Here is an 18,978-nt window from a genome sequence, read left to right on the forward strand (position 1 = left end):
TTGAACAGCTTCTATCACCATCAGACTGTTGAACAGCTTCTATCACCATCAGACTGTTGAACAGCTTCTATCACCATCAGACTGTTGAACAGCTTCTATCACCATCAGACTGTTGAACAGCTTCTATCACCAGACCATCAGACTGTTGAACAGCTTCTATTACCATCAGACTGTTGAACAGCTTCTATCACCATCAGACTGTTGAACAGCTTCTATCACCATCAGACTGTTGAACAGCTTCTATCACCAGACCATCAGACTGTTGAACAGCTTCTATTACCATCAGACTGTTGAACAGCTTCTATCACCATCAGACTGTTGAACAGCTTCTATCACCATCAGACTGTTGAACAGCTTCTATCACCATCAGACTGTTGAACAGCTTCTATCACCATCAGACTGTTGAACAGCTTCTATCACCATCAGACTGTTGAACAGCTTCTATCACCATCAGACTGTTGAACAGCTTCTATTACCAGACCATCAGACTGTTGAACAGCTTCTACTACCATCAGACTGTTGAACAGCTTCTACTACCATCAGACTGTTGAACAGCTTCTATCACCATCAGACTGTTGAACAGCTTCTATCACCATCAGACTGTTGAACAGCTTCTATTACCAGACCATCAGACTGTTGAACAGCTTCTACTACCATCAGACTGTTGAACAGCTTCTATCACCATCAGACTGTTGGACAGCTTCTATTACCATCAGACTGTTGAACAGCTTCTATCACCATCAGACTGTTGAACAGCTTCTATTACCATCAGACTGTTGAACAGCTTCTATTACCATCAGACTGTTGAACAGCTTCTATCACCATCAGACTGTTGAACAGCTTCTATCACCATCAGACTGTTGAACAGCTTCTATTACCATCAGACTGTTGAACAGCTTCTATCACCATCAGACTGTTGAACAGCTTCTATTACCATCAGACTGTTGAACAGCTTCTATCACCATCAGACTGTTGAACAGCTTCTGTTACCAGACCATCAGACTGTTGAACAGCTTCTATCACCATCAGACTGTTGAACAGCTTCTATCACCATCAGACTGTTGAACAGCTTCTATCACCATCAGACTGTTGAACAGCTTCTATCACCATCAGACTGTTGAACAGCTTCTATTACCATCAGACTGTTGAACAGCTTCTATCACCATCAGACTGTTGAACAGCTTCTATCACCATCAGACTGTTGAACAGCTTCTATCACCATCAGACTGTTGATCAGCTTCTATCTCCAGACCATCAGACTGTTGAACAGCTTCTATTACCATCAGACTGTTGAACAGCTTCTATCACCATCAGACTGTTGAACAGCTTCTATCACCAGACCATCAGACTGTTGAACAGCTTCTATCACCATCAGACTGTTGAACATCTTCTATTACCAGACCATCAGACTGTTGAACAGCTTCTATTACCATCAGACTGTTGAACAGCTTCTATCACCATCAGACTGTTGAACAGCTTCTATCACCATCAGACTGTTGAACAGCTTCTATCACCATCAGACTGTTGAACAGCTTCTATCACCATCAGACTGTTGAACAGCTTCTATCACCATCAGACTGTTGAACAGCTTCTATCACCAGACCATCAGACTGTTGAACAGCTTCTATCACCATCAGACTGTTGAACATCTTCTATTACCAGACCATCAGACTGTTGAACAGCTTCTATTACCATCAGACTGTTGAACAGCTTCTATCACCATCAGACTGTTGAACAGCTTCTATTACCATCAGACTGTTGAACAGCTTCTATCACCATCAGACTGTTGAACAGCTTCTATTACCATCAGACTGTTGAACAGCTTCTATCACCATCAGACTGTTGAACAGCTTCTATCACCATCAGACTGTTGAACAGCTTCTATTACCATCAGACTGTTGAACAGCTTCTATCACCATCAGACTGTTGAACAGCTTCTATTACCATCAGACTGTTGAACAGCTTCTATTACCATCAGACTGTTGATCAGCTTCTATCTCCAGACCATCAGACTGTTGAACAGCTTCTATCACCATCAGACTGTTGAACAGCTTCTATCACCATCAGACTGTTGAACAGCTTCTATCACCATCAGACTGTTGAACAGCTTCTAATACCATCAGACTGTTGAACAGCTTCTAATACCATCAGACTGTTGAACAGCTTCTAATACCATCAGACTGTTGAACAGCTTTTATCACCATCAGACTGTTGAACAGCTTCTATCACCATCAGACTGTTGAACAGCTTCTATCACCATCAGACTGTTGAACAGCTTCTATCACCATCAGACTGTTGAACAGCTTCTATTACCATCAGACTGTTGAACAGCTTCTATCACCATCTGTTGAACAGCTTCTATCACCATCAGACTGTTGAACAGCTTCTATCACCATCAGACTGTTGAACAGCTTCTATCACCATCAGACTGTTGAACAGCTTCTATCACCATCAGACTGTTGAACAGCTTCTATCACCATCAGACTGTTGAACAGCTTCTATCACCATCAGACTGTTGAACAGCTTCTATCACCATCAGACTGTTGAACAGCTTCTATCACCAGACCATCAGACTGTTGAACAGCTTCTATCACCATCAGACTGTTGAACATCTTCTATTACCAGACCATCAGACTGTTGAACAGCTTCTATTACCATCAGACTGTTGAACAGCTTCTATCACCATCAGACTGTTGAACAGCTTCTATTACCATCAGACTGTTGAACAGCTTCTATCACCATCAGACTGTTGAACAGCTTCTATTACCATCAGACTGTTGAACAGCTTCTATCACCATCAGACTGTTGAACAGCTTCTATCACCATCAGACTGTTGAACAGCTTCTATTACCATCAGACTGTTGAACAGCTTCTATCACCATCAGACTGTTGAACAGCTTCTATTACCATCAGACTGTTGAACAGCTTCTATTACCATCAGACTGTTGATCAGCTTCTATCTCCAGACCATCAGACTGTTGAACAGCTTCTATCACCATCAGACTGTTGAACAGCTTCTATCACCATCAGACTGTTGAACAGCTTCTATCACCAGACCATCAGACTGTTGAACAGCTTCTATCACCATCAGACTGTTGAACATCTTCTATCACCATCAGACTGTTGAACAGCTTCTATCACCAGACCATCAGACTGTTGAACAGCTTCTATTACCATCAGACTGTTGAACAGCTTCTATCACCATCAGACTGTTGAACAGCTTCTATTACCATCAGACTGTTGAACAGCTTCTATCACCATCAGACTGTTGAACAGCTTCTATCACCATCAGACTGTTGAACAGCTTCTATTACCATCAGACTGTTGAACAGCTTCTATCACCATCAGACTGTTGAACAGCTTCTATTACCATCAGACTGTTGAACAGCTTCTATTACCATCAGACTGTTGAACAGCTTCTATCACCATCAGACTGTTGAACAGCTTCTATCACCATCAGACTGTTGAACAGCTTCTATCACCATCAGACTGTTGAACAGCTTCTATTACCATCAGACTGTTGAACAGCTTCTATTACCATCAGACTGTTGAACAGCTTCTATCACCATCAGACTGTTGAACAGCTTCTATCACCATCAGACTGTTGAACAGCTTCTATCACCATCAGACTGTTGAACAGCTTCTATCACCATCAGACTGTTGATCAGCTTCTATCTCCAGACCATCAGACTGTTGAACAGCTTCTATCACCATCAGACTGTTGAACAGCTTCTATCACCATCAGACTGTTGAACAGCTTCTATCACCAGACCATCAGACTGTTGAACAGCTTCTATCACCATCAGACTGTTGAACATCTTCTATTACCATCAGACTGTTGAACAGCTTCTATCACCAGACCATCAGACTGTTGAACAGCTTCTATTACCATCAGACTGTTGAACAGCTTCTATCACCATCAGACTGTTGAACAGCTTCTATTACCATCAGACTGTTGAACAGCTTCTATCACCATCAGACTGTTGAACAGCTTCTATCACCATCAGACTGTTGAACAGCTTATATTACCATCAGACTGTTGAACAGCTTCTATCACCATCAGACTGTTGAACAGCTTCTATTACCATCAGACTGTTGAACAGCTTCTATTACCATCAGACTGTTGAACAGCTTCTATCACCATCAGACTGTTGAACAGCTTCTATCACCATCAGACTGTTGAACAGCTTCTATTACCATCAGACTGTTGAACAGCTTCTATCACCATCAGACTGTTGAACAGCTTCTATTACCATCAGACTGTTGAACAGCTTCTATCACCATCAGACTGTTGAACAGCTTCTATCACCATCAGACTGTTGAACAGCTTCTATTACCATCAGACTGTTGAACAGCTTCTATCACCATCAGACTGTTGAACAGCTTCTATTACCATCAGACTGTTGAACAGCTTCTATTACCATCAGACTGTTGATCAGCTTCTATCTCCAGACCATCAGACTGTTGAACAGCTTCTATCACCATCAGACTGTTGAACAGCTTCTATCACCATCAGACTGTTGAACAGCTTCTATCACCAGACCATCAGACTGTTGAACAGCTTCTATCACCATCAGACTGTTGAACATCTTCTATCACCATCAGACTGTTGAACAGCTTCTATCACCAGACCATCAGACTGTTGAACAGCTTCTATTACCATCAGACTGTTGAACAGCTTCTATCACCATCAGACTGTTGAACAGCTTCTATTACCATCAGACTGTTGAACAGCTTCTATCACCATCAGACTGTTGAACAGCTTCTATCACCATCAGACTGTTGAACAGCTTCTATTACCATCAGACTGTTGAACAGCTTCTATCACCATCAGACTGTTGAACAGCTTCTATTACCATCAGACTGTTGAACAGCTTCTATTACCATCAGACTGTTGAACAGCTTCTATCACCATCAGACTGTTGAACAGCTTCTATCACCATCAGACTGTTGAACAGCTTCTATCACCATCAGACTGTTGAACAGCTTCTATTACCATCAGACTGTTGAACAGCTTCTATTACCATCAGACTGTTGAACAGCTTCTATCACCATCAGACTGTTGAACAGCTTCTATCACCATCAGACTGTTGAACAGCTTCTATCACCATCAGACTGTTGAACAGCTTCTATCACCATCAGACTGTTGATCAGCTTCTATCTCCAGACCATCAGACTGTTGAACAGCTTCTATCACCATCAGACTGTTGAACAGCTTCTATCACCATCAGACTGTTGAACAGCTTCTATCACCAGACCATCAGACTGTTGAACAGCTTCTATCACCATCAGACTGTTGAACATCTTCTATTACCATCAGACTGTTGAACAGCTTCTATCACCAGACCATCAGACTGTTGAACAGCTTCTATTACCATCAGACTGTTGAACAGCTTCTATCACCATCAGACTGTTGAACAGCTTCTATTACCATCAGACTGTTGAACAGCTTCTATCACCATCAGACTGTTGAACAGCTTCTATCACCATCAGACTGTTGAACAGCTTATATTACCATCAGACTGTTGAACAGCTTCTATCACCATCAGACTGTTGAACAGCTTCTATTACCATCAGACTGTTGAACAGCTTCTATTACCATCAGACTGTTGAACAGCTTCTATCACCATCAGACTGTTGAACAGCTTCTATCACCATCAGACTGTTGAACAGCTTCTATTACCATCAGACTGTTGAACAGCTTCTATCACCATCAGACTGTTGAACAGCTTCTATTACCATCAGACTGTTGAACAGCTTCTATTACCATCAGACTGTTGAACAGCTTCTATCACCATCAGACTGTTGAACAGCTTATATCACCATCAGACTGTTGAACAGCTTATATCACCATCAGACTGTTGAACAGCTTATATCACCATCAGACTGTTGAACAGCTTCTATCACCATCAGACTGTTGAACAGCTTCTATCACCATCAGACTGTTGAACAGCTTCTATTACCATCAGACTGTTGAACAGCTTCTATCACCATCAGACTGTTGAACAGCTTCTATTACCATCAGACTGTTGAACAGCTTCTATCACCAGACCATCAGACTGTTGAACAGCTTCTATTACCATCAGACCGTTGAACAGCTTCTATTACCATCAGACTGTTGAACAGCTTCTAATACCATCAGACTGTTGAACAGCTTCTATCACCATCAGACTGTTGAACAGCTTCTATCACCAGACCATCAGACTGTTGAACAGCTTCTATCACCATCAGACTGTTGAACAGCTTCTATCACCATCAGACTGTTGAACAGCTTCTAATACCATCAGACTGTTGAACAGCTTCTAATACCATCAGACTGTTGAACAGCTTCTAATACCATCAGACTGTTGAACAGCTTCTAATACCATCAGACTGTTGAACAGCTTCTAATACCATCAGACTGTTGAACAGCTTTTATCACCATCAGACTGTTGAACAGCTTCTATCACCATCAGACTGTTGAACAGCTTCTATCACCATCAGACTGTTGAACAGCTTCTATCACCATCAGACTGTTGAACAGCTTCTATTACCATCAGACTGTTGAACAGCTTCTATCACCATCTGTTGAACAGCTTCTATCACCATCAGACTGTTGAACAGCTTCTATCACCATCAGACTGTTGAACAGCTTCTATCACCATCAGACTGTTGAACAGCTTCTATTACCATCAGACTGTTGAACAGCTTCTATTACCATCAGACTGTTGAACAGCTTCTGGTCTCACACAGTTTAAATGATATATTTTCCTCATAAATGTTTTACTCCGGCCCCCAGGACGATTTACTGGACAGACAGAAAGCCAAAGAGTTTGGCTTGAGTGTTCAGGCAACATGTTCTTCAAATTCTGTGGTTCGTACCCCGAGGATCAAAACCAAGCCCCCAACCCCCTGCTGCTCAGTCTCGGGATCAAAGCCTGGCTGTGTCTGAGTTCTACTATTTGGTGATCGTCTTTGAAATATAGGATACGTTTCATTCCCCCCTAGTCTGTCTCTCCCATCGCTCACTGTGGTTTGGTTCTACTAGAGAGAGCTCCTGTTGGCCATGGGAATGAGAGAGAGAGAGGAGGAAAGCGAGGGAGAGGCGAGGAGGGGGGGGGGGGGCAGAAATAAATAAAACGTTTGAGAGGTAGAGACAGTTGAAAAAAGTGAGTTGGAACGAGTTGGAAATCAGACTTTTCTCCCCCTGGCTGTGAGACTGACTATACCAGGGAGGGCAGGAGATTGTGAAGCTGGCACTTTTCTCCTGGACCTGTGAAAAAGCACTCCTCTCCTCCTTTCTCTCCGACAACCAGTTGATTATTTTAAAAGATGGCGGTGCAGTGGAAGGCGCGTCTTGCCGGTTCCTTCCGTTACTTATTACTTTGTTTGCTTAGAATGTTTGTGCAATAATTTGCTACGTTAAAAAAACGTTTTATTCTATTCTACTGAGCCGTTTACTGTATTGTCCAGAAGGAACCTGCAAGGAAGCATTTTCATTGGATGGTGTATACCACGTGTATCCTGTACATACGACTAATTCAACTTGGAACTTGGAGCAGTAACTCCGCCCTAATGCAAATATCAAATATTATATAAATATAATATATATAATATATAATATATATATATATTTTTTAAATACAAAAATGGTGACTTAGGGCTCAGACACACCAGAGATATTGACTTTTTGTTGTTCACATAACACAGATCCGGGAACCAATCTAATAGAGTAACCTGCTTGGCTTGTATCTGCTATAGATATCTATTGTTAGCTAACTAGCTGCGCTAATGTTGTTGCTAACTAGCTATCATTTTTTAGTAAGCCCTCGTTGATACTAACCAGATGGCCAATACTAGATAACTAGCATAGCTATCAACATTATATTTACATCACAATGGATTAATTTTAAATGATGCAGCTGCCTGTAAACTGCCGAGAATCCGTGGAGAAACTAGCTAGCAATGTTGTTCTAATGGAAAATGGCGTTGCTAACCGTTAAGCTAATGTTAGCTTGCAAGTGTACTGGCACTGGCAGTATGGGATAATGGACAGTGATTTAAATGATTTTATGAATCATCTTGCACGATAGCTAGCTTGGTAAAGCATTTAGTGTTAGCATAACATGAAGTGTCTGCCTGGCCCACTTAGCAAGCTAAAGTTAGCTAGCTAACTAATGAGCTAGTGCACATTATTCAACCTAATTTTAAAAAATCCTTCTTCAAGCTCAAAACTGCTTAGCTAGATGTAAAGACTTGCTTTAGAAAAAAAAAGATGTGCGGTGCATTCGGAAAGTATTCAGACCCCTTCAACAATAAGTGTTTTCCTCACCAATCTACACACAATACCCCATAATGACATCACAATACTCCATAATCTCCCATTCATTCACATGTATTCAGGCCCTTTACTCAGTACTTTGTTGAAGCACCTTTGGCAGCGATTACAGCCTCACGTCTTCTTGGGTATGACGCTACAAGCTTGGCACACCTGTATTTGGGGAGTTTCTCCCATTCTTCTCTGCAGATCCTGTCAAGCTCTGTCAGGTTGGATGGGGAGCATCGCTGCACAGCTATTTTCAGGTCTCTCCAGAAATGTTTGATCGGGTTCAAGTTCGGGCTCTGGCTGGGCCACTCAAGGACATTCATAGACATGTCATGAAGCCACTCCTGCGTTGTCTTGGTCGTGTGCTTAGGGTTGTTGTCCTGTTGGAAGGTGAACCTTCGCCCAAGTCTGAGGTCCTGAGTGCTCTGGAGCAGGTTTTCATCAAGAATCTTCCCCTCGAACCTGACTAGTCTCCTATTCATTGTCACTGAAAAACCTCCCCACAGCATGATGCTGCCACCACCATGCTTCACCGTAGAGATAGTGCCTGGTTTCCTCCAGACGTGACGCTTTGTGTTAAGGCTTTGTGACTCAAAGTCAAGTTGTTGACCGCTGCCGAGCTTTGCGATTCTACAAGTAGAAACGTCGGGTTCGCCGGTGCCCAGTCAATACGCAGAAGGCAGAGGGGACTGGGGGAAAAAAGCAACAGTTTTAGGCTTTTGAAAATAATATTTGAGGTAAATTCATTGTCTTTGATACAAACAACAAACAGCCAATAGAAAGTCTACATCCCCTTTGAACTTAAATCGAAAATGGGATTCAAGTAGATTTCTTTCCTCTACATTTTTAAAGTGAAAGAAAGTTAAAATAACATTGTCTAAATTAAGAGGAGAGGGAGAGACTAGTGTTTATTGGTTTGACCTTTAAAGATGGAAAAGAAAGAAGATAAAAGACGTCGTCAAGATATCTAGAAGAACAATAATCAAGATGTCACGACTTCCGCCGAAGTCGGTCCCTCTCCTTGTTAGGGCGGCGTTCGGCGGTCTACGTCACTGGGCCTTCTGGCCATCGCCGATCCACTTTTTCATTTTCCATTTATTTTGTCTTTGTTTTACACACCTGGTTTCAATTCCCCAATTACATGTTCATTATTTAACCGTCTGTTTTTTTGTTCGTGTTTGTTTGTTGTATTTTTGTATTGTGGTATTATCGACTTGTATTTGAAAGTCTTGAGTAAATTTACGTGTATTACTCATTTCTGTTGTCCTGCGGCTGACTCCTCTGCACCAGCTACACCCAGACCTATTACACAAGATATCGAGAAGAACAATACTATTGTGTATACCATCCTTCTCAAACCCCCAGCGTGAATCCGCATTAATCTCAATCAACCTCCTTCCCTGGCTGCGATCCAATCTAAACTGCAGAAAACATCCATCTCATGGTAGGGTTGCACTCCCGGTCGACCTCCACAACAACAGACGTCCAGGACTTCTCCACCCCAGGACCCCCTCCCCCCCCCAAATCCACCCTGTGGCGTTGAGTCGGAGGGTCCCAGATGGGTTGTGGATTAAAGCGGTAGCTCCAAGCCGGATTGCCAGGTCTTACCGTCTGGCTGCTCTGCTGAGGCCCCCAAATTAAATTCCTTTGTATGAGTGGCTTTGTGTAGGTGATTACACAGGAAGTACTAGTTACCATTCAGCTGCTGACTGGAAAGTGAGAGCCTACTACACTGTAGTGTACTGAGCCTGATGTAGTGTACTGAGTCTACTGTAATGTACCGAGCCTACTGTAATGTACTGAGCCTACTGTAATGTACTGAGCCTACTGTAGTGTACTGAGCCTATTGTAATGTACTGAGCCTACTGTAGTGTACTGAGCCTACTGTAATGTATTGAGCCTACTGTAGTATACTGAGCCTACTGTAATGTATTTAGCCTACTGTAGTGTACTGAGCCTACTGTAGTGTACTGAGCCTACTATAGTGTACTGAGCCTACTATAGTGTACTGAGCCTACTGTAGTGTACTGAGCCTACTGTAGTGTACTGAGCCTGATGTAGTGTACTGAGCCTGATGTAGGGTACTGAGCCTGATATAGTGCTGAAACCAGGACAGATGTGTTGTAGGGCTGAGACCAGACCAGGACAGATGTGTTGTAGGGCTGAGACCAGACCAGGACCGGTGTGTTTCTAGGGCTGAGACCAGACCAGGACCGATGTGTTGTAGGGCTGAGACCAGGACTGTGTTACCCTCCTTCTGTCTTTTCGTCTCTCTCTCTCTGTTTATCTGTTTTTGAGGTAGGAATTTGTGGAATTCTTTTGAGAGCAAATTTAATGTAGGCTAAGTGAATAAAGTAACAGGTCACATTATAATGTCTTGTTGAAAGGTCTTTATCCCAGGTGAGGTTTATAATAGGGTCTTTATCCCAGGTGAGGTTTATAATAGGGTCTTTATCCCAGGTGAGGTTTATAATACGGTCTTTATCCCAGGTGAGGTTTATAATAGGGTCTTTATCCCAGGTGAGGTTTATAATACGGTCTTTATCCCAGGTGAGGTTTATAATAGGGTCTTTATCCCAGGTGAGGTTTATAATAGGGTCTTTATCCCAGGTGAGGTTTATAATACGGTCTTTATCCCAGGTGAGGTTTATAATACGGTCTTTATCCCAGGTGAGGTTTATAATAGGGTCTTTATCCCAGGTGAGGTTTATAATACGGTCTTTATCCCAAGTGAGGTTTATAATAGGGTCTTTATCCCAGGTGAGGTTTATAATACGGTCTTTATCCCAGGTGAGGGTTATAATACGGTCTTTATCCCAGGTGAGGTTTATAATACGGTCTTTATCCCAGGTGAGGGTTATAATACGGTCTTTATCCCAGGTGAGGTTTATAATACGGTCTTTATCCCAGGTGAGGGTTATAATACGGTCTTTATCCCAGGTGAGGGTTGTGGGCCATAACGCACAGTATGAATCATCCCATGATATTCTCTTCTGCATTTTATCCTACTTAGAACCGTCTAAAATGTGTCTCATACATTTAATATCGTTAGGGTAGAGACTAGAGTTTTTTTTTTACTACTGTATCTGCTGTGGTAGGTTGATCTACATTCTACAATGTATATTTGCAATGTTGCTGTTGTTTTAAGTGTCCACTAGGGGTCACTAACAGATGGTTCTTAAGAGATTCAGCTGTTGAAGCCTGTCTGTTTCTCACCACTCAGACTAGTGTCACTGTCAACACTATTGAACTCACAGACAAATATTAAGAGTAATTAATAAAGATTAAACTATTTTCAGAAATGGCTTTTAACTCAAATGTTTTTGCTTAGACTGACTGTTAGCCTACTGTATACTAAATATGCCAACTCTTCTACAGTCCACAAGATTCCTGTGCTATTTGGTCACAGATATGTACTGTACTGTGATGTAGTGTACTGTGATGTGATGTACTGTGATGTAGTGTACTGTGATGTAGTGTACTGTGATGTGATGTAGTGTACTGTGATGTAGTGTACTGTACTGTGATGTACTGTACTGTGATGTACTGTACTGTGATGTACTTTAATGTACTGTGATGTACTGTACTGCGATGTACTGTAATGTACTGTGATGTACTGTGATGTACTGTACTGTGATGCACTGTACTGTAAAGAATGAGAGTCCTGAATGATGTCACTGTCCCCGGGATATCTCCTCCAGAACTTGGCCATGTAATCATCGGAACACGTATCTAGACTGCCTCGGTTAAAGATGTTGTGAAATGAGACACTAGTGGAGTAGTAGGAGAGACCAGTAGAGAGACCAATAAAAACATATAGAGACCAGTAGAAACCAGTAGAGACCAATAGAAACCAACAGACCAATAGAAACCAGTGGAGACCAATAGAGACCAGTAGAAACCAGTAGAGACCAGTAAAGACCAAGGTGCTTTACACTAACTACCTGCACATATAATGCGTATTACTTTTCAAAGGCATTACATATGCCATTATAGTGTTTAGAAAATGTTGTGTCCAGTACAACAATACATTTAGTTGGATGTGAAGAGAGAAATGAAATGTCTCTGAGTTGGGGGACGAAGAAAGAAATACTTGATCAAATCCAGTCAGTTTCCAATTGTGAAAAATCAGTGTATTTCAGTGGTGTGCAATACCTTCATTTGTCTGGAAATGGGCAGTAAAGTTTAGGTGTAAATTGTACCAAAAGGGGTACATTGATCCACCCTTTTGTTATTAAGAAACCGTACACACAATAATTTGACCAAATATATTTAGGAAGAGGTCATCATTTCGTGGAGTTTGTGAAGGAAAAAAAAATCACATTTGAAAAAGTTGTGAGCAAGTTATAAGTTTTATAACCCTATAGGTCCAAAATCCAGATTTTTTTACCAAGTCAAATGACTTCACCAACCCCACTCTCCTCTACTATGGCTTCCTGTATTCCTGTCTGTTATAACTAACAGGTAGGATTATACATGTGGTTACACAGAATCAATCAGTCATTGCTCTGAATCTCTGCTCTCAATCAGTCGTTGCTCTGGTTACACAGAATCAATCAGTCGTTGCTCTGAATCCATATAGTCCCGCTGCCGTGCAATTAATGACTGTAGCTCATTATAATAGACTACCACAAAGTGGGTTAAAAAAAAAGAAGCATTGCTGACAATCAAAATGTGGTCATATCTACAATTACGTCAATGCTTTCTTTTGTCAGTATTTCTACAATTGCATTCGTAGCCAAAACCTGGATTGCAATATTATGAAGTTGTTTGCGTGCAGAAGGCGCTCCGACTGAGCCGCAGGTGATTGAAGTGTTGAGTAGAGTAAACTAACTAGTACAAGGGAGGCGGGACACGGAGAAACCGAACTGCGCAGAGTGAGTAACTCAAGCAGGTCACAGGCAAGAAGACGGTGGGAAACCGTGGGAGCTGCAGCCGAATGATATTATGAGGATAGTATTGCAATACACTCGAGCATAAACAGTCGTTGGATTGAGATGGCACGGACGGCACCGGCTCTTATCAACAGTAGGAACACCGACGGCTGAGTTTACAGTATTGACACCACCATTATGAAGAACGAGGAGCGCTCATAGTGAACTATCTAAACTAATACATAACAGGTTGTCTGCATAAAACAGAAGAAACAGACGTCAATTTAACATCTATTCAATATTGATTAAACGTAATTGTATTTAAATGACGTGGAAACAACGTTGATTCAACCAGTGTGTGCGCAGGGGGCTATGGCTTTCTTTCGGATACATTGTAACGGCCGGTTGTAACATTGCCCGGCTGCTTGAATGCCAACCAGCTATTAAACCAATTAACGAACTACTGTCCTGGGATTGTGAACCGGTCACAACTCGGATTAACCCCGTGTGCAGCTGGCTCAGGCAGACCGGGAGGAAAACGTGTAGCCGACATAACGGCGAGGAAAGGAGACAACCTGGCTAATATGAAGGTTCAAGTAGGAACTTAAGGTATGGTCGATTTCCCTTGGCTTTGAACTATTCCAATGTGATGCGCTTGTGATTTGGCTAGAGCGCGACCTGTGTTGTTTCTCGCTGTACCGTATAACTAGTAAAATGGGTAGTCCTTACGGTCTGATTTCAATACCTCATCAAGTGTTAGCTGACCAATAAAGCGTTTGATTTAAGTTACCGGTTGTTTTTGTATTCAGTGTAGCTGGCTCTATTTTATCTGACAGGCCTACTGTAGCCCAATATGTACTCTTTAAGGAGCCTGACGTTACCGTTACTCCTTAATAAGGTCCAAGGACCTTATACTGTCTATTATTTTCAGAGGTAAACTGGCTCTGGCAGCCAAAACAGCTGAATACTCCATCTAAACCAACCCATTTGAGAGGCATTTGAATGTTATTTATTATTTAGAAAATGTAACTATGATTTTTTGGGGGGCAGAAATGCCTTCTGTAACATGTGAACTTTCATGTTCCTTAATAACAAACTTGTATTCCATCTGTAAATACGAATACAATTGTTAAATTAGGGGCCTAGTTGGTTTAGCCACAGAAAAATAACCTTCCCTATAGCCATGATTGGCTGAGATAATGGTTGGGCTGGACATGCCGGGAGATGGGTTTGGATTGGTCTGCCATATAGCATGCTTCTGTCTATAACGTGAACTGCTCAGGATGTGTTGATTATCCTTTCTACCGTGGCTTTTTTGAATGATATACGGTTAGCCATCGAGAATTTCAAAAGTTGTGCTACTTTTCTCAATAACATTGATACCCTGAATTTAGCAGGTAGGCAGAATCAGTTGGGAAAAAGTTGTGATTGGCTACTTTCTGCCCACGCCACGGTCAGTATGAACCAGTGTGAACCAGAGTGACTTGACACAAGGCTGGCCGAATAAGAAGTAGCTACAAACAAAACGGAGATAAATGGTTCCAGTCTGTGACGCGTTCATCCATGTGTACGGGTCAGAGACTAGCTACGTTTTGAGATATTATGCGATACAAATTCTGTCAAAGTTAAAGCGTACTGTTAGCTAGCTAGCCAATGTTAGCTTGCTGGCTCGCTAGCTAGGTAACGCTACGTGTATGATCTGTGTAGTAATATGATTTGAATCAGAAATCCATTTGCATTGCTAGTTATAGCCTAATGTTAGCTAACTAGCTAACATTGAACCTAGTTGGTTAGCTTTAGCTACCTACAGATTCATACTACAGCTATGACAATCAGTTTGTATTGGAATGAGTATGAGCTGGGATTATGCCGGTTCATTGTTTAACTAGCTAGCTACATGTCTAAACAAAAGACTCCACTTTCGGCAGATGTTTACATGACCCATCAAATTAGCCAGGTGTGTCTGGGGGTGATTACAGCCATTTATTGTATTGCATAAACGTGTACACGTCTAGACAATAGTAACCCATCAATTTAGACAAGTGTGTCTGGGTAAGTGTCAGCTAATGATGATAAACTATTTAAACTATATATATATACTATATACTATATATATATACTATATACTATATATATACTATATACCATATACTATATATATACTATATATATATATACTATATACTATATACTATATATACTATATACTATATATATATACTATATACTATATATATACTATATACCATATACTATATATATACTATATATATATACTATATATATATACTATATACTATATACTATATATATATACTATATACTATATATATACTATATATATATATACTATATACTATATACTATATACTATATATATATACTATATACTATATATATACTATATACTATATATATATACTATATACTATATATATATACTATATACTATATACTATATATATACTATATATATACTAGATATATACTATATACTATATGCAGTGGGGCAAAAAAGTTTCCACCATAATTTGCAAATAAATTCATTAAAAATCCTACCATTGGGATTTTCTGGATTTTTTTTCTCATTTTGTCTGTCATAGTTGAAGTCTATCTATGATGAAAATTACAGGCCTCTCTCATCTTTTCACGTGGGAGAACTTGCACAATTGGTGGCTGACTAAATACTTTTTTGCCCCACTGTACATACAGCCCCACTGTACTATATAATAGTTGTTATCTGGACACTTTCTGTTTCAATTTTGCTGCAATGCAAATATGCCAGTGACCGTTTCACTGTGCTGTTTACACCTTCCGTATCCAGTGCATGTGACAAACTTTGATTTAATTGATATAGTGTATGTTTACAAAACAAGAGACGGTAATGTGAAGAACAACATGACCTGCACCGAAGTCAGATGAGGATGTACAGCATCTTCAGAAAAGTATTCAGACCCCTTGACTTTTTCCACATTTTGTTACGTTGCAGCCTTATTCTAAAATGGATTAAATATATTTTTTCCCCTCTGAAATCTACACACAATAGCCCATAATGACATCACAATAGCCCATAATGACATCACAATACCCCATAATGACATCACAATAGCCCATAATGACAAAGCAACGACAGGTTTTTAGAATTATTTGCAAACGTATTAAAAGTAAAAAAACAAATACTTTATTTGCGTAAGTATTCAGACCCTTTGCTATGAGACAGGTGGATTCTGTTTCCATTGATTATCCTTGCTGTTTCTACAGTCGTGGCCAAAAGTTTTGAGAATGACACACATATTAATTTTCACAAAGAACTAATGGGGATCCATAATAAACCCCAGGAAGAGTAGCTGCTGCCTTGGCAGGAACTAATGGGGATCCATAGTAAACTCCAGGAAGAGTAGCTGCTGCCTTGGCAGGAACAAATGGGGATCCATAATAAACCCCAGGAAGAGTAGCTGCTGCCTTGGCAGGAACTAATGGGGATCCATAATAAACCCCAGGAAGAGTAGCTGCTGCCTTGACAGGAACTAACGGGGATCCATATTAAACCCCAGGAAGAGTAGCTGCTGCCTTGACAGGAACTAATGGGGATCCATAATAAACCCTAAGGAAGAGTAGCTGCTGCCTTGGCAGGAACTAATGGGGATCCATAATAAACTCCAGGAAGAGTAGCTGCTGCCTTGGCAGGAACTAATGGGGATCCATAATAAACCCCAGGAAGAGTAGCTGCTGCCTCGGCAGGAACTAATGGGGATCCATAATAAACCCCAGGAAGAGTAGCTGCTGCCTCGGCAGGAACTAATGGGGATCCATAATAAACCCCAGGAAGAGTAGTTGCTGCCTCGGCAGGAACTAATGGGGATCCATAATAAACCCCAGGAAGAGTAGCTGCTGCCTTGACAGGAACTAATGGGGATCCATAATAAACCCCAGGAAGAGTAGCTTCTGCCTTGACAGGAACTAATGGGGATCCATAATAAACCCCAGGAAGAGTAGCTGCTGCCTCGGCAGGAACTAATGGGGATCCATAATAAACTCCAGGAAGAGTAGCTGCTGCCTCGGCAGGAACTAATGGGGATCCATAATAAACCCCAGGAAGAGTAGCTGCTGCCTTGGCAGGAACTAATGGGGATCCATAATAAACCCCAGGAAGAGTAGCTGCTGCCTTGGCAGGAACTAATGGGGATCCATAATAAACCCCAGGAAGAGTAGCTGCTGCCTTGGCAGGAACTAATGGGGATCCATAATAAACCCCAGGAAGAGTAGCTGCTGCCTTGGCAGGAACTAATGGGGATCCATAATAAACCCCAGGAAGAGTAGCTGCTGCCTCGGCAGGAACTAATGGGGATCCATAATAAACACCAGGAAGAGTAGCTGCTGCCTTGACAGGAACTAATGGGGATCCATAATAAACACCAGGAAGAGTAGCTGCTGCCTTGGCAGGAACTAATGGGGATCCATAATAAACACCAGGAAGAGTAGCTGCTGCCTTGGCAGGAACTAATGGGGATCCATATTAAACCCCAGGAAGAGTAGCTGCTGCCTTGGCAGGAACTAATGGGGATCCAAAATAAACCCCAGGAAGAGTAGCTGCTGCCTTGACAGGAACTAATGGGGATCCATAATAAACACCAGGAAGAGTAGCTGCTGCCTTGGCAGGAACTAATGGGGATCCATAATAAACACCAGGAAGAGTAGCTGCTGCCTTGGCAGGAACTAATGGGGATCCATAATAAACACCAGGAAGAGTAGCTGCTGCCTTGGCAGGAACTAACGGGGATCCATAATAAACCCCAGGAAGAGTAGCTGCTGCCTCGGCAGGAACTAATGGGGATCCATAATAAACCCCAGGAAGAGTAGCTGCTGCCTCGGCAGGAACTAATGGGGATCCATAATAAACCCCAGGAAGAGTAGTTGCTGCCTCGGCAGGAACTAATGGGGATCCATAATAAACACCAGGAAGAGTAGCTGCTGCCTTGACAGGAACTAATGGGGATCCATAATAAACCCCAGGAAGAGTAGCTTCTGCCTTGACAGGAACTAATGGGGATCCATAATAAACCCCAGGAAGAGTAGCTGCTGCCTTGGCAGGAACTAATGGGGATCCATAATAAACCCCAGGAAGAGTAGCTGCTGCCTTGGCAGGAACTAATGGGGATCCATAATAAACCCCAGGAAGAGTAGCTGCTGCCTCGGCAGGAACTAATGGGGATCCATAATAAACACCAGGAAGAGTAGCTGCTGCCTTGACAGGAACTAATGGGGATCCATAATAAACACCAGGAAGAGTAGCTGCTGCCTTGGCAGGAACTAATGGGGATCCATAATAAACACCAGGAAGAGTAGCTGCTGCCTTGGCAGGAACTAATGGGGATCCATATTAAACCCCAGGAAGAGTAGCTGCTGCCTTGGCAGGAACTAATGGGGATCCAAAATAAACCCCAGGAAGAGTAGCTGCTGCCTTGACAGGAACTAATGGGGATCCATAATAAACACCAGGAAGAGTAGCTGCTGCCTTGGCAGGAACTAATGGGGATCCATAATAAACACCAGGAAGAGTAGCTGCTGCCTTGGCAGGAACTAATGGGGATCCATAATAAACACCAGGAAGAGTAGCTGCTGCCTTGGCAGGAACTAACGGGGATCCATATTAAACCCCAGGAAGAGTAGCTGCTGCCTTGGCAGGAACTAATGGGGATCCATAATAAACACCAGGAAGAGTAGCTGCTGCCTTGGCAGGAACTAATGGGGATCCATAATAAACACCAGGAAGAGTAGCTGCTGCCTTGGCAGGAACTA

The 18,978-nt window shown here is 41.9% G+C and overlaps 1 protein-coding gene across 4 annotated transcripts in view; it reads left to right on the plus strand.

Moving 5' to 3' along the window:
• LOC110525145 (PDZ domain-containing protein 2) overlaps nt 1–18,978 on the plus strand; it is a 209,886-nt gene that overhangs the window by 49,841 nt on the left and 141,067 nt on the right. The window contains exon 1 of one of the 4 annotated variants that reach the window (XM_090236858.1): nt 12,778–13,788. The exons of the other annotated variants lie outside the window; for them this stretch is intronic. The gene's annotated coding sequence lies outside the window, so the exon portion shown is untranslated. Of the gene's footprint in view, nt 1–12,777; nt 13,789–18,978 lie in introns of those variants that run through there. 4 annotated transcript variants of the gene reach the window in all.

The sequence above is a fragment of the Oncorhynchus mykiss genome, chromosome 6 (assembly GCF_057628025.1).
Source record: "Oncorhynchus mykiss isolate SJ-2025 chromosome 6, ASM5762802v1, whole genome shotgun sequence".
NCBI classification, from domain to species: Eukaryota; Metazoa; Chordata; class Actinopteri; order Salmoniformes; family Salmonidae; genus Oncorhynchus; species Oncorhynchus mykiss.